The sequence below is a fragment of the Arachis hypogaea genome, chromosome 5, assembly GCF_003086295.3.
Source record: "Arachis hypogaea cultivar Tifrunner chromosome 5, arahy.Tifrunner.gnm2.J5K5, whole genome shotgun sequence".
NCBI classification, from domain to species: domain Eukaryota; kingdom Viridiplantae; phylum Streptophyta; class Magnoliopsida; order Fabales; family Fabaceae; genus Arachis; species Arachis hypogaea.
This window is the reverse complement of record NC_092040.1, coordinates 110,860,139-110,873,790: the sequence shown is the minus strand read 5'-3', so window position 1 is coordinate 110,873,790 and position 13,652 is coordinate 110,860,139.

Below are 13,652 nucleotides of genomic sequence, written 5' to 3'. Positions count from 1 at the left end.
GAATGCTGCTTCTTTGACTCTAGCCTTAATGTCACAGAGACCTCAGTAACCCATGGTGAACAAGATTTTGTCACATATCCAATGTTGCCCAGGTACGCTCTTGGAATCCGCAATGCAATCTCTAGCTTTAGCTCAATACTACCCGGGTTAGGAATCGCACGGAACCCAAGTAGAACAAGGATGAATGTCATGGTTCATTCTCAATTCATGAGATGAAGAACGAGAATGCATAAGAGAATAGAATCAAACATATTGAAATAGAAATAGTAATATTATTAATCCATGAGAATCAATAGAGCTCCTAACCCTAACTTTAGAGGTTTAGTTGCTCATAGCTTACAGAAAGTAATAGTAAAACATGCAAAGGGCAAAGATCCTTAATAGTGGTGATCTTTGTTCTATATATAATAACCTAATAACTAAGAAGTACAAAAGTATAATAGACAAGACAAAAGGTGCGAAAGTCCACTATTAGGACCGCTTTGGTTGAGTACTTGGGCTGAGCTTGGCGTCCAACTTGAGGGATGGGCATTGAACACCCATTAGGGGGTTGATCTACGCTGCTTTATGCTTCTTGGTGGGCATTGAATGCCCCAAAGGGGGTGTTTGGGCGTTCAACACTGGCTTGAGTTCCTTTGGGGCGTTGAGCACCAAAAAGGGGGTAGTTCTTGGGCATTCAACGTCCAATATGGGCAGGTTCCATCGAAGAAACGTATAGACCATTATATATTGTTGGAAAGTTTTGAAAGTTAGCTTTCCAATTCCGTTGAGAGCACGTCATTTGAATCTCTCCAGCTCCAGAAATTCTTGTTTTAGTGCATAAAGGTCAGAATCTAACAGCATTTGCTACGCTTTCTTTGCCTCTGAATCGGACTTTACCAAAACTCCTTAATTTCAGCTATAAATTATCTAAAATCATCATAAAACACAACAACTCAAAGTAGAATCCAAAAATATAAATTTTGCACTTAAAACTATGAAAATATAATGAAACATAAACAAAACATAACTAAAATAATATGAAAATAATGCCGAAAAGCGTATAAAATTTCCGCTCATCAGAACACCAAACTTAAACTGTTGCTTGCCGTCAAGCAACCAAAAACAAAGTAGGATCAAAAATAAGAGAAGGATACAATAAATCTCAAAGTTTTCAATAAAGCTCAGTTTCAATTGATGAGCGGGGCTTAGTAACCATTTACTTCTGAACAGTTTTGGCATCTCACTATCCTTTGAAGATCAGAAGTGTTGGCGTCTTTAGGAATTCAGAATCCGAATGATATTATTGACTCTATTAGTTTAGTTCTTTTTTATTCTTGAACACAGCTTCTTTTTTAGCCTAACCGTGACCCTAAGCGTTTTGTTTTTCCGTATTACTATCGGATGCATAAATGCCACAGGCACTTAATTGGGTGAACCCAATTGGATTGTAATTCAGCTTTGCTAGAATCCTCAAACAGTGGTACCCAGAGTTCTTAGGCACACACTTTTGTTTTTGGGATCACGACTTTAACTACTCAATCTCAAGCTTTTCACTTGACACCTTCACACCACAAGTATTTGGTTAGGGGAAGGAGCTCATTTGAACTTTTTAGGCCAATGTTTTGTCTCTTTTAGGCCCTCCTAACCATTGATATTCAAAGTCTTGGATCCTTATTCTTGCCTTTTGGTTTTAAGAGCTATTGGATTTTTCTTTTTCTTTTTCTCTTTGTCTTTTTTTTCTTTTTTTCGCTTTTTCTTTTTCTTTTTGCTGCTTTTTCTTGCTTCAAGAATAATTTTTTTTAAATTTTTCAGATTACCAATAATACTTCACCTTTTTCATCATTCTTTCAAGAGTCAACACACTTTACTCCAACATTAAATATGCATTGTTGATTCATGCATTCAAAAGGTAAAAGTGATGTCACCACATCAAATAATGTTGGTATAACCGTGGAGAGCTCTCGACAACCGGGGAGAATTTGGGGAGAAATCAAGTGAGAGAACATAAGATGAGAAGACACCACATCTAACTCAAAACCTTAAGGTTTCAAGTTAATGGGTCTCTCATCTTATAAACTCCTCACTTTTCCTTACTTTCTTTGATGTGGGAAGCTCCCCACGGTTGGCCCAACAAGTGGTATCAGAGCCGATGGTTAATCAGTCTGATGGTTTTAAGGAGTATTTAAGGTGAAGCATCGAAAGTCTTCCCGGCAAAGATGGTCCGGGCGGCGTGTCCCGCAGTGTTTTGCGGCGGTGTGATGGACGAATACTCATAGTGGTGGAGGAGCTAGAGGGGAGTTGATACTTGATGTGGAAGCTCACACTTGAGGAGGAGATTGTTAGTGTTGCAAGTGTGAGGAGTGTTGAAGTTAGTCCCACATCATTGCAAGTGTGAGGAGTGTTGAAGTTAGTCCCACATCAAAAAAAGTAAGGAAGAGTGAGGAATTTATAAGATGAGAGACCTATTAACTTGACACCTTAAGGTTTTGGGTTAGATGTGGTATCTTCTCATCTTATGTTCTCTTACTTGATTCCTCTCCGAAATCTCCCCGATTGTCGAGACATCTCTAAGGTTATACCAACAAATAATTGGACCATTCTTATTATATAACTTGAGTTCATGCATCTTACTTCTCTTTTTTAATTAGTTAATAAAAGTTCATACTTAAAGTTTAACTATATGAAAAGAGATGGTCATTTATAATGAAAAGATTGTTATATTCAAAGAAGAGAAGAGCTGTTAAAGGCATAGATTGTGTTTAAAAATTATGGATTAGAGTTTTATAATTGAAGATAGACTAAATTGAACATTACAAATCAAATTTACGCACCAATTTGAGTTGTACTCAAATTTTATCCACATTAGTGTACAGTTAGAATGTTAAGCTTACACTTAATAATACATATCAGCATAATTTAACAAAAGTTCACTTACGGATGAAAGTGATTTTACATTTTTTAATTAGAAAAACCAATTTGAATATTTTAAAAAGTCATGGATTTAATTGATGCGCGTTAAAAATTTTAGACGCCAAATTGAACATTATTTCTTTAAATATAGCAACCTTTTACAAAGAGGACAAATGTTTGGAAAAAGGGAGATATGTATAATATTATATAAACCGAATATAAATAAAATAAAAATGAAAATATAAAACAAAAAAAGGGTTCCTACAAAAACGGGACTGAAGTAGACATCACAAACCCAATGTTCTTCATGACACGGCAACGATAGTAAAAACATAAAAAGGCCCCTCAACAACTTGGCTTGTATAGCAAAGGGCACTTTGGGTTTTCAAGGAATTCAAAATAGAGTGTGTGGGATCAGCTTTTGCTTTTAAAAGTTGCCTCCTTTTGGCTTGTTTATTAGAGTAACTGTCTGTTGACTGTGATTATTATAGAGACAAAATGAGTGATTTAGAATCAATAAAGCAAACTCCGCCAAAAAAAAAACAAAGAATCAATAAAGCAAATCCAACCAAGATTAATGTGATCTTAAAAAAATGGAATAAATAAAAAGTTAGTAAACTAGTAACAGTGAGGAGATGGGAGACATGATTGACACAAACAAAGATCTCACGAGGGAGCCAAATTCAGTGGTAATTTCAACCTCAGTCCCTTGGGATACTCACTTTTCTTTATGTGTTTTTCTCTTAATAATTGAATGGAACCAAAGAAAGTGGAGTTTGGTACTTTGGAGATAATGGCATACGTTAAGGCTTAAGGGCAAGGAATGTTTGGATTCCAAATTTCTCCAAAGTAGTACACTTAACCTTTGGAGGCTTATCATTTCAAAAGGTATGTTTGGTAATTCTGAAATAATGAGAAATATTAATAGTAAATATTTTGATCAATATTACTCAATAATTTAAGTTAATATTGTATTTTTATACTAATAAGATTTAAAGTTTAATATATATGATTCAGAATTTACTATAAAAATAACTTAGTCAAATATTAGCCAAATATAATAAATTTTATTAATTATATAGTATTGTTTCTGAAAAATTATATTTTTATTTTATTTTTATTATCTTAAATTTTTTTAATAGATAAAAATAAATTTATTTTAAAATAGAATAAATTATTTCTAAATATATTTATGTTGTTCAATATTTGTGAATTTTTATCATGAAATAATAAATGTCAAAATCGATCACTGAATAAATTTTTATTATTGAATATTTCTCTCTCATATCTGGCATAAAAAACTCCCTGGCCCCTTAGTCAATTTTAATTCCTTGTCATTAGGCTCCATTGATCCATACTTTTACTTATATGCTTAACAGATAATACCTCACTTGCTCTTGATTTTTATCATATTTAATTAATTGATGGAGTAGAATGAAAGTCCTAATATCTAGACCAATGCATGTGATTGATAGAATTTCCCTTTTCAATCTTCTTTGTTTGCTATTTATGTAGAAATGGGGTTAAGTGGGACATGGGTGGCTCTCTTGGATTTATAAGTAATCAAGAAAATAATAAAAGATCAAAATTTTTAATGAACAAAATAATAATTAATATTAGTTTAAACTTTAAATATAAGATAGAAGTAAAAAAATATATCGACTATCTAATATTTTTTATAAATAATTAAATATTTATTCGATCTGTGTTAAGAAAATTTTGAAGAATCAATGTTGCACAATTAGGGGTATCCATGGATCGGATCGTATCCGCAGATCCACGGTAAATATCCGCATCCGATCCGAAAATTGCAGATACGATCCGATCCGCAAATTGATCGGATCGGATCGCGGATATCTGCTCTACATTCGCGTATCTGATCCGCAGATCCGTACTATAATAATTAAAAAATATATATATATATATATATATGTTTGGTATTATATTTACTTGTTTGTATGTTTTAGTTAGTAATTATTATTCATATATTGTATTATTTTATTTTTGTTATTTAGAGAGAGTTTGATTAAAAATATTTAGGAATAAATAAGTTTAAAAGTATGAAAAAAATATTTTTATCGAATTTTTTACATAAAAATATGATTAAAAAGAGAAGATTTAATAATGCGGATATATCCGATATCCGATCCGATCCGATCCGCAAATGTGCGGCGGATCCAGCACTAAAAAGTGCGGATATTATATCCGATCCGATCCGATGAAAATTGTGCGGATCGAATCGAATTTGCGGCCATATCCGATCCGATTCGATTCGCGCACACCCCTATGCACAACCAATATTACAATTATTCATCATAAAAAAATTCTAAAATTCTTAAAATAAACAATAGCCGAACTTCAATTAGAAAAAATATTTAAAATTCAAATTTAGTAAAAATTTATTTTTAGTACACTTCATATTAGATTTATTTGACAATTTATTATAGTATTAACTGAAATCGATATTAATTTTTTAGTATTGTTCTTTTTCTTACTTTTACTATTTTGTACTCATCACTTTATTATAAATGTATTTTTTGTATCATAATTTTTTTTATCTAAAATAAATATATTTTTTTAATAGAAAAGAACAACACAATATGTGAACATAAAAGAAATAACAAGAAACAAAGTACAACAACAAGAATAAAAAGAACTAACTACTTATTTTATTGTCATTTTTAGTATTGCCATCAACAACAAAAAGACTTCATACCACTTTATTCCATGTGTAATTCTGAAGAGAATTGTCAATGATTCTATCTACACCTAATTCTTTATTTTAAAATATTTTTCTATTCTATTCTAACCAAACGTTCCAAATAATAGCAAAAAAGTTTATTAACCATTTTTTGTGCTCCTTCTTTTTTTACTGTGAACTCCTATCCAACTCTTAAAATGATCCTTCAAAGTCCAGGAATATACCATAGCCTTCCAAAACTCAATAACTATGCACACCATACCTGCCAAATAAAGTCACAACAAAAAAATAAGTGGTGAACTTATTCAACATCTTTCTTACATAGTATACATACATTATCATCTTGGTAATCTTTTCTAAGTATTCACTCTATGTATCAAAATAAACTAAGTAGCAAACAACTCCATTCTGAGTGGAACTAGGGCTTTCTAAACAATTATAGTGAAATTGTAACTTGTTATATTCTCCATAAGCGTCTTTGTCTGCAACACCTGTACAAAAGAGTTAGTAGAATAAATACCTTCTCTGTCAAACTTCTACATAACTCTAACCTCGTTGCCATACGTTAGTTTAACCAGTCTTGACGTATCTTGTAATTGATTCAGTATTTCTAATTCCCATTGATATGATTCTCGACTCCATTGAAAATTCTAAATTCACTCTAACCTATCTCAAAACCTACAATCTCCTACGACAGATCCTCTTTGGTTCGAAACTAAGAAGAGTATCGATACCGAAATTTCAACGAGCCACATTGTAACCACACATCTTTCAAAAAACGGGTCCTTCATGAGCCATTATTTTATGACTTATTTTGGATCGAATCGAGTGGATTTTATCAAATTTACTCACACTTATCCATATAATTTGTATGTTTTTAAGTTTCCTTCCGAATTTTGTGCTATGATTGAAAACATGCTTCCTAGGCCTTAAAATTACTAATTTTTAATTCTCTCTTATTACCATTCGATACCATGATATGTGCTTTAAGTGATTTCAAGGTTATAGGGCAGGAATGGCTTAGAGGATGGAAAGAAAGCATGCAAAAGTGGAAGAAATACAAGAAATTGAAGGTTTGAGAAGCTGGAACTGACGCGTACACGTGGCTGAAGCGTACGTGTGATCAAGCCATCTTCCAAGCGACGCATACGCGTAGCCAGTGTAGAATTCAAATGACACGTACGCGTGACTAATGCGTACGCATGATGAGCGTCACATGCTGCAATAAAGTTAAAACACTAGGGGCAATTTCTGGGCTACTTTTTGCCCAGTTTCAAGCCCAAAAATGAAGACAAGAGGCTGGAGAGTGAAGCTGGAAGGCATCATTCGAAGCCATTCATTTCACACACATTAGTTAAGTTTTAGATGTAGAATTCTAGAAAGAGAGGCTCTCTCCTCTCTCTAGGTTTTAGGATTTCTTCTTTTATTTTCAGTTTCATCTAGGTTTAGGTTCTACTTTTCATCTTGATTCAAGTTCATTTTTTAATTTTTTGTTATTACCTCTTTGCTTTCTTAATTTTATATGTTGTTTCCTTTACCTTGTTCCTTTATTGTTCATGACTCATTATTGATTTCAATTTTCTTTTAATGTATTTTGAGGTATTTTATATTTATTGTCGCTTTCTTTACTTTGTGGTTATTGTTTTCTTGCAATTGTTGGTCTTAGATTTTACTACTTCTTGTTAATTTTCTATATTTTTATTTTGTGCCTTTCAAGTGTTTGATAAAATGCTTGGTTGGATTTTAAAATAGATTTTTGTGTTCTTGGCTTGGATTGAGTAATTTGGAAACTCTTGAATTGTAAAAGTTCCTTGTTGATTGGTGATTGAAAGTTGCTAGTTGGCTTGAGTTTTACTAAATCTAGTCTTTGATTAGGACTTGTGAACTTAAGTTGATTTTGCTCACTTGATTTTTCTTCAATTGTTAGAGGTTAACTAAGTGAGAGTAAAGGACAATTACCATCACAATTGACGATGATAATGAGGATAGGAATTCCGATTCTCAACCCTTGCTAGGAATTTTCTTAGTTGTTAGTTTATTTTCTTATTATTTATATAACTTGTCTCTTATTACAAAAACCCCAAAAGACACCTTTTCATAGCCAATAATTGCACACTTTCCTGCAATTCCTTGAGAGATGACTCGAGGTATAAAATACTTCGATTATTTTTATTGGTTTGCATTGTGACAAACAAATTAAACGTTGACCGAGGATTATTTGTCGGTTTAGAATTATACTTGCAACGTGATTTTATTGAGAAATTCTTTACTGACATTTATCCTCCATCAGTCCTTCTTCCATCACCTACCCCCATAGATAGGCCAGTAATAATCTTATCTTTTACATATGACTCTTTAATCTGTAGGTGGCAAATATCCTTCCATAGGTCATCTTTGGTCGGTAGTACCTGATTTAATAGCATCTCATTAGGATTTAGATTATTACAAGAGCATACTACCTTCTTCCACAATAGACATTCCTCCTTCAGAAAGTGCCACCACCACTTGAACAACAGTGTTGTGTTACAAATTACCGCATCCTCAATCACCAACCCCCATAACTTTTTAGGAGCCTGTACCACTTTCCATCTCACTAATGTCATACCACTTCTACCTTCTTCCTTACTCTACATGAATCTTCTATGTAAGGACATAAACTTCTATGCAACAGCCTTTGACATTTTATACAAGTTCAAGTAATAAATCGGCAAACTATTTAACGCTGATCTAATAAGAACTATCTTACAGCATTATTGAGTACTTCCATTTTCCATAAGCTGAGCTTTTTCTTCACTTTGTCTATTATTGGCTTCCATGTCTTTACCAATCCCGGGTTCATTCCTAAAGGGATTCCAATATATTTGACTGGAAGAGTAGCCTCCTCACATCCTAGCAAACTGCACATACTCTGAATCCATTGCTGCTCACAATTAACTGATATCAAATTAGTCTTGTCAAAATTAATGCTAAGCCCTGACATCATCTCAAAATATCGTAGGAGCCTCTTATAATTTTTTGTGGTCTCTTCCTCAGGTGGATAGAATAATATAGTGTCATCAGCAAAATGAAGATGGAACAACTCTATATTATCCTACCCAACCAATAGAGGAGATATACAGCCATTTCTAACTGCTTCTCCCACCATTCTATGCAGGACATCAATAACAAGAATGAATAAAAATAGTGACAGTGGATCACCTCGTCTCAACCCCCTTTCCATCTTAAGCGATTTAGTTGGTGACCCATTTAGCAAAACAGACATAGAAGTTGTGCTAATACACTCCATGACCTATTCCCTCTATCTTCGTCAAAAACCTATCTTTTGTAGCACAATATTTACGAAACTCCACTAGACCTTATATCATAGCCTTTTGGAAATCTAATTTGATTATTGCTACTTTCTTTTCTCTCAACTTGAGCCACTGTACAGTTTCATACGCAATAAGAGTCCTTTCATGTATTTTTTGTCCCTTAACAAATGCACTTTGCATCTCTCCCACCAGCCTTGGCATCACCGATCTAATCCTCCTAATAAGAACCTTTGAAATCAACTTATACACACATCCAACCATACTAATCGGTCAAAGATCTTTGATTTTCTTAGCCCCAACAAACTTAAGCATCAATATCACCCATGTAATGTTCGAATCTACAAGTAGCTTGGAAGTCTGAAAGAAACCCATCACAACTACAGTGAATTTTGAACCCAGCTTATCCCAATACTTTTTGATGAAATTCATGTTATACCCATCATTTCCTAGCACCTTCGATGATTCACAGTCTCATACATCTTCTCTAATTTCCTCAACTGTTGGCATTCTCTCCAAAGGAACATAATGTTCTTCATCTATCCAATTCACTAAACCATCTTTAAATCTCACCCTAAGAGACCACTCCCAATGATACAAGCCCTTGTAGAACTCTCTAACAGCAATTTTGATTCTAGCTTGATTTCTAATCAATCTACCATTAGTTTTCCAAGCATCAATTATGTTGTTTCTCCTTCTTGCTGAAGCTATATTGTGAAAGTATCTAGTGTTCTTGTCCATGTCTTTTGCATGTCGAGACTGAGACATCTGCTTCTAATGTATTTCTTTTCTCACATACCATCTTTCACAGGAGCTAACAAGCACCTTTCTTCGTGCCTCCACCGCTGCATCATATATCCCATTGCTTATCATATCATTTAACATCTTAATCTCTTTCTCAAACTTTTTTATTTTCTTATCCATGTTAATAAAATGGTCCTTGTGCTATCTCCCTAAAGGAATAGTCAAATCCTTCAGTTTATCTATGAATTGCCCTTCACCTAACCCTCTCAATTCCTCCTTTACCATCCTTAAGAATCCTTCATGCGTAAACCAATAGTCAAGGCTTCTGAATGGTCTTGGCCCCCCGTTCAACTTGCAAACTTCTACCATCATTGGACAATGGTCTGACAATCCCCTCATTCCACCTTTTAGACATGTCTTTGGGAACCCCTTCAACCATTCCAAACTGACAAAGATTCTATCAATCCGACTATAAGATCAGCCTCTGAACCATGTAAATTTGCGATCGCTAAGTGGTAGATCCACTAATTGTATATCATGTATCCAATTATTGAAATCTTTCGTAGATGTTGTTAATCTGTCAGCATCTTTTCTCTCCTCCACCTATACTATCTCATTGAAATCTCCCATATAACAAAAAGGAACCTTGCATAACCCTGCTATATAACTCAGTTTCTCCCATACAACAATTTTTACATCCCTTGTATAAATCCCATAAACCAAACAAAATACACAATTGAAATTATTTTTTAATAAAATTTATTCAACACACAACCATCTCTCTCCTTTATGATAGCTACTCATTTTAAATATCATTTCATCTGAGATTAACAACAAGCCACCCAAAGCACAATCAGACCCAACAAATTCTCACCATGCACTATCACTCTCTCAAATTCGTGCTACATCAAACTTAGTCACCACCTGTCTCTTAGTCTCAACCGAACCTAGCATATTCAATTTATATTATTTTTAAAGCTTTCACCATGCTCAGTTTTTCACCTCCTTTAAATCCCAAATATTCCAAGAGGTAAAAATCATTTTAAAATATTGTTGCACACTTTTTTATTTTTAGATTTGCAACGTCCTGCTTTCTCTTTTTGCTTTGTCAGTCTCCTTTTTTGAGCAATTTCTTCATTCTGAGCTTGAAAAATCGCCATGATATCATCTTCTTCATTGTACAGTATTACACCTGACTCTACTGCTAAGTCTCAAGTTTTTCTATTTTCAAGCATCTGCTCCTCCATCTTCGGAAATTGACTATCTCTGTTACTCTTACTCCCTTCATTGTTGTTCGATTCAGCATCACCCGCCACCCCTTACCAAGGTTACCAAAGTTGTCTTCATTGTGCATCAATTCCACTCCGTCTCCTTTATTCAAGATTCTCCCCCTATCTGCATTCCTTCTTCATAATCACTACCCCTAATAACAAGCTCTATTACACCACCATTTGCAATCTCAGTCATCTCACCCCTATCATTATCAACGCCTTCCGCTACACTAGCGGCACCAACTTTACCATCCACAAATTTTACCATCACTGACCATGTATGGGCTTGGTTCTCTGTCTCAATGTCCCCTCCATCATCACGAGTCATAGCGAGTGGCAACAGAGAAGATATTCTTCTTGACGACGTTGACCCTTCACTCCCAAGGCTAATCCTTAGCTGCCCTTCATCAACCTGGTTTCGTCCCCCATGAGGATCTTTCGCACTGTTCTCTCCTCTTGACTTCGCCATCCCTACTCTTTCCTTACTCACCCGATTCTCCATCATGGCAAGCAAATCATGATCCATCTCCATTAGGCCTAATCCAATTTGTAAGTTTAAGGTAGATTCTCAATTCTGGTAGTCGAGCAATCTGGGCCAAAGGAAGCTTCAACTTTATTGGATCTCCTTTTTTGTTGGGCCTAGTACCCATCACTCCGTTTTTCTTTTCTTTATTCCATTTGCCCTCCTTTACCAGCCCACAATTTCTTCCTTCATAAACCCTTGAAATTGTTCTCTCTGAATCAGCTTCATAATTGATATAATCATATCCCACACATCCTGCCATCCCTTAAAATTCTCTCATAATTTGGTTGATACGTTACAACTTTTGCTTGATTTTGTTTCGAATAGCCATTAACCCACTCATTCAAAATTATTTCCAAAATTACCATTCTACCCTTCTTTCCTCCGTCCTTCCTCAACTCCTCGATCACCACTTCAGCCACCTGGTCTTTGCAAATCACCGGGGTTACTGTCCGTGATCTTCCTAAGCTCGTACCTGCACCCTCCCTTAGTGTATCTTTTCTTCATTGTTTAAAGCAAATCTTATCTTCACCATTAGCTTCTGAGTAGCAATACAATCCAAGAGCCTCATGTTCCATCTCTTTCACCAACACATCAAATTCACTAGTACATATAATCATATAGACCCACTCGTTGATAATATCCATTACACAATTATTAATTTGTACACGTCCATCACTGAATGGCATGCACAATTCTGTCGCTTCATTACATCCGACAACTTCCTCCCACTGGCCTCCTATCATACTGAAAGTATCTACTGACTACGCATGCAACGAAACTCCAACAATACACAATCAAAGAACGTCAATAGAACTTTATAAGCTCCTATTTCTCGTACTTGAACAACTTGATTCAGGTTCTTTTCAATCACTCCCTTCAAAGAACTATAGTCAATTGCCTTCGTGGTTCCACCAACAAGATTTCTTTGTAGCCAGTTTAAATTATCTTTAGCTACGGAAACTTCCACCTTATTTATCTATCCATTGCCATGCAAATAGACAAATTATAAAAATTTTATCAAATTGTAAATTACTAATTCAATAATTATTATAGATTCAAAATTAAATTAAAGATTTTAGATTAAAGTGCTATAATAACTTTTGTGTTATTTGATAGTGGAGCAAAAAAATTATTAGACACAACTACTTTAAATTTAATTACACTCTAAGATAGCAATGACATTCAAACACCATTCTAATTGAAAAATTTATATAATTTCGCACTTATATTTGAAGTTAAAGTAAATGATTTTGACTATGTTCTCAACAGCTAACTATTACCAAGACATTTCTCCCAATAAAAAATATCGAAACTCAACTCCTATTACAACAAATAAAACAAGTAATACAACAAAAATTTTATTTATTTAGAACATCATTTATATTACTCATTTAAATTCTTCATTGATTATAGGAACCAATTTTATTATCATTAATATCATCATGCCTAGATAACATACAAATCAAGAGATTAAGAAAAAAGAAAAATAAACAAATCTAAGCCAAATCTTCAGATGAAGAATATATATATACAAAGATAGAACAAAAAAATACACAATAAAAGATAATAAATAAGAAAATGCATACAAGTCAACAGTTCAAAAAAAATATGTCTCTACAAGAACATATGATAGGAAGAAAAAAGAAACAACTCCAACAACAACCGAAAATAAAAAAAAGAACAAACATCATATAAGAAGACTAAGTCCGTCAATCAAAACAAATACAAAAATAAAAATTATTAATGAAGATATAGCTCTATACAACTTCAATATAAAATTTTTTTTATATTATAAAATATTTTGAATAAAAAATTCATTAAATTTAATATTAGTTTCTATATACTTTAATTAATTTTTAAATAATATAATATTTTTTTAAATATACTATATACTATCATTAATTTATCATCGTACGCATTGTGAGTTTTACTCTACTGTATATAATGGTGTTAAATATATGAAAAATATAGGTTTAAATTGAGAGTTTACTTTCTTTTTGTTAGAAGAATTAATATAGGGTATTGTTAATATTATTTTTCTTTCTAGTATATTATTATGTTAATTATTGAGAGTAAATTATGTTAAGGTTATATTATATTGCTATTAAGGTATTTATATAAGTGAATGATCCTAAACCAGTTAATTGTGGAGTTTATATTTACAATTATATATATATATATATATATATATATATATATATATATATATA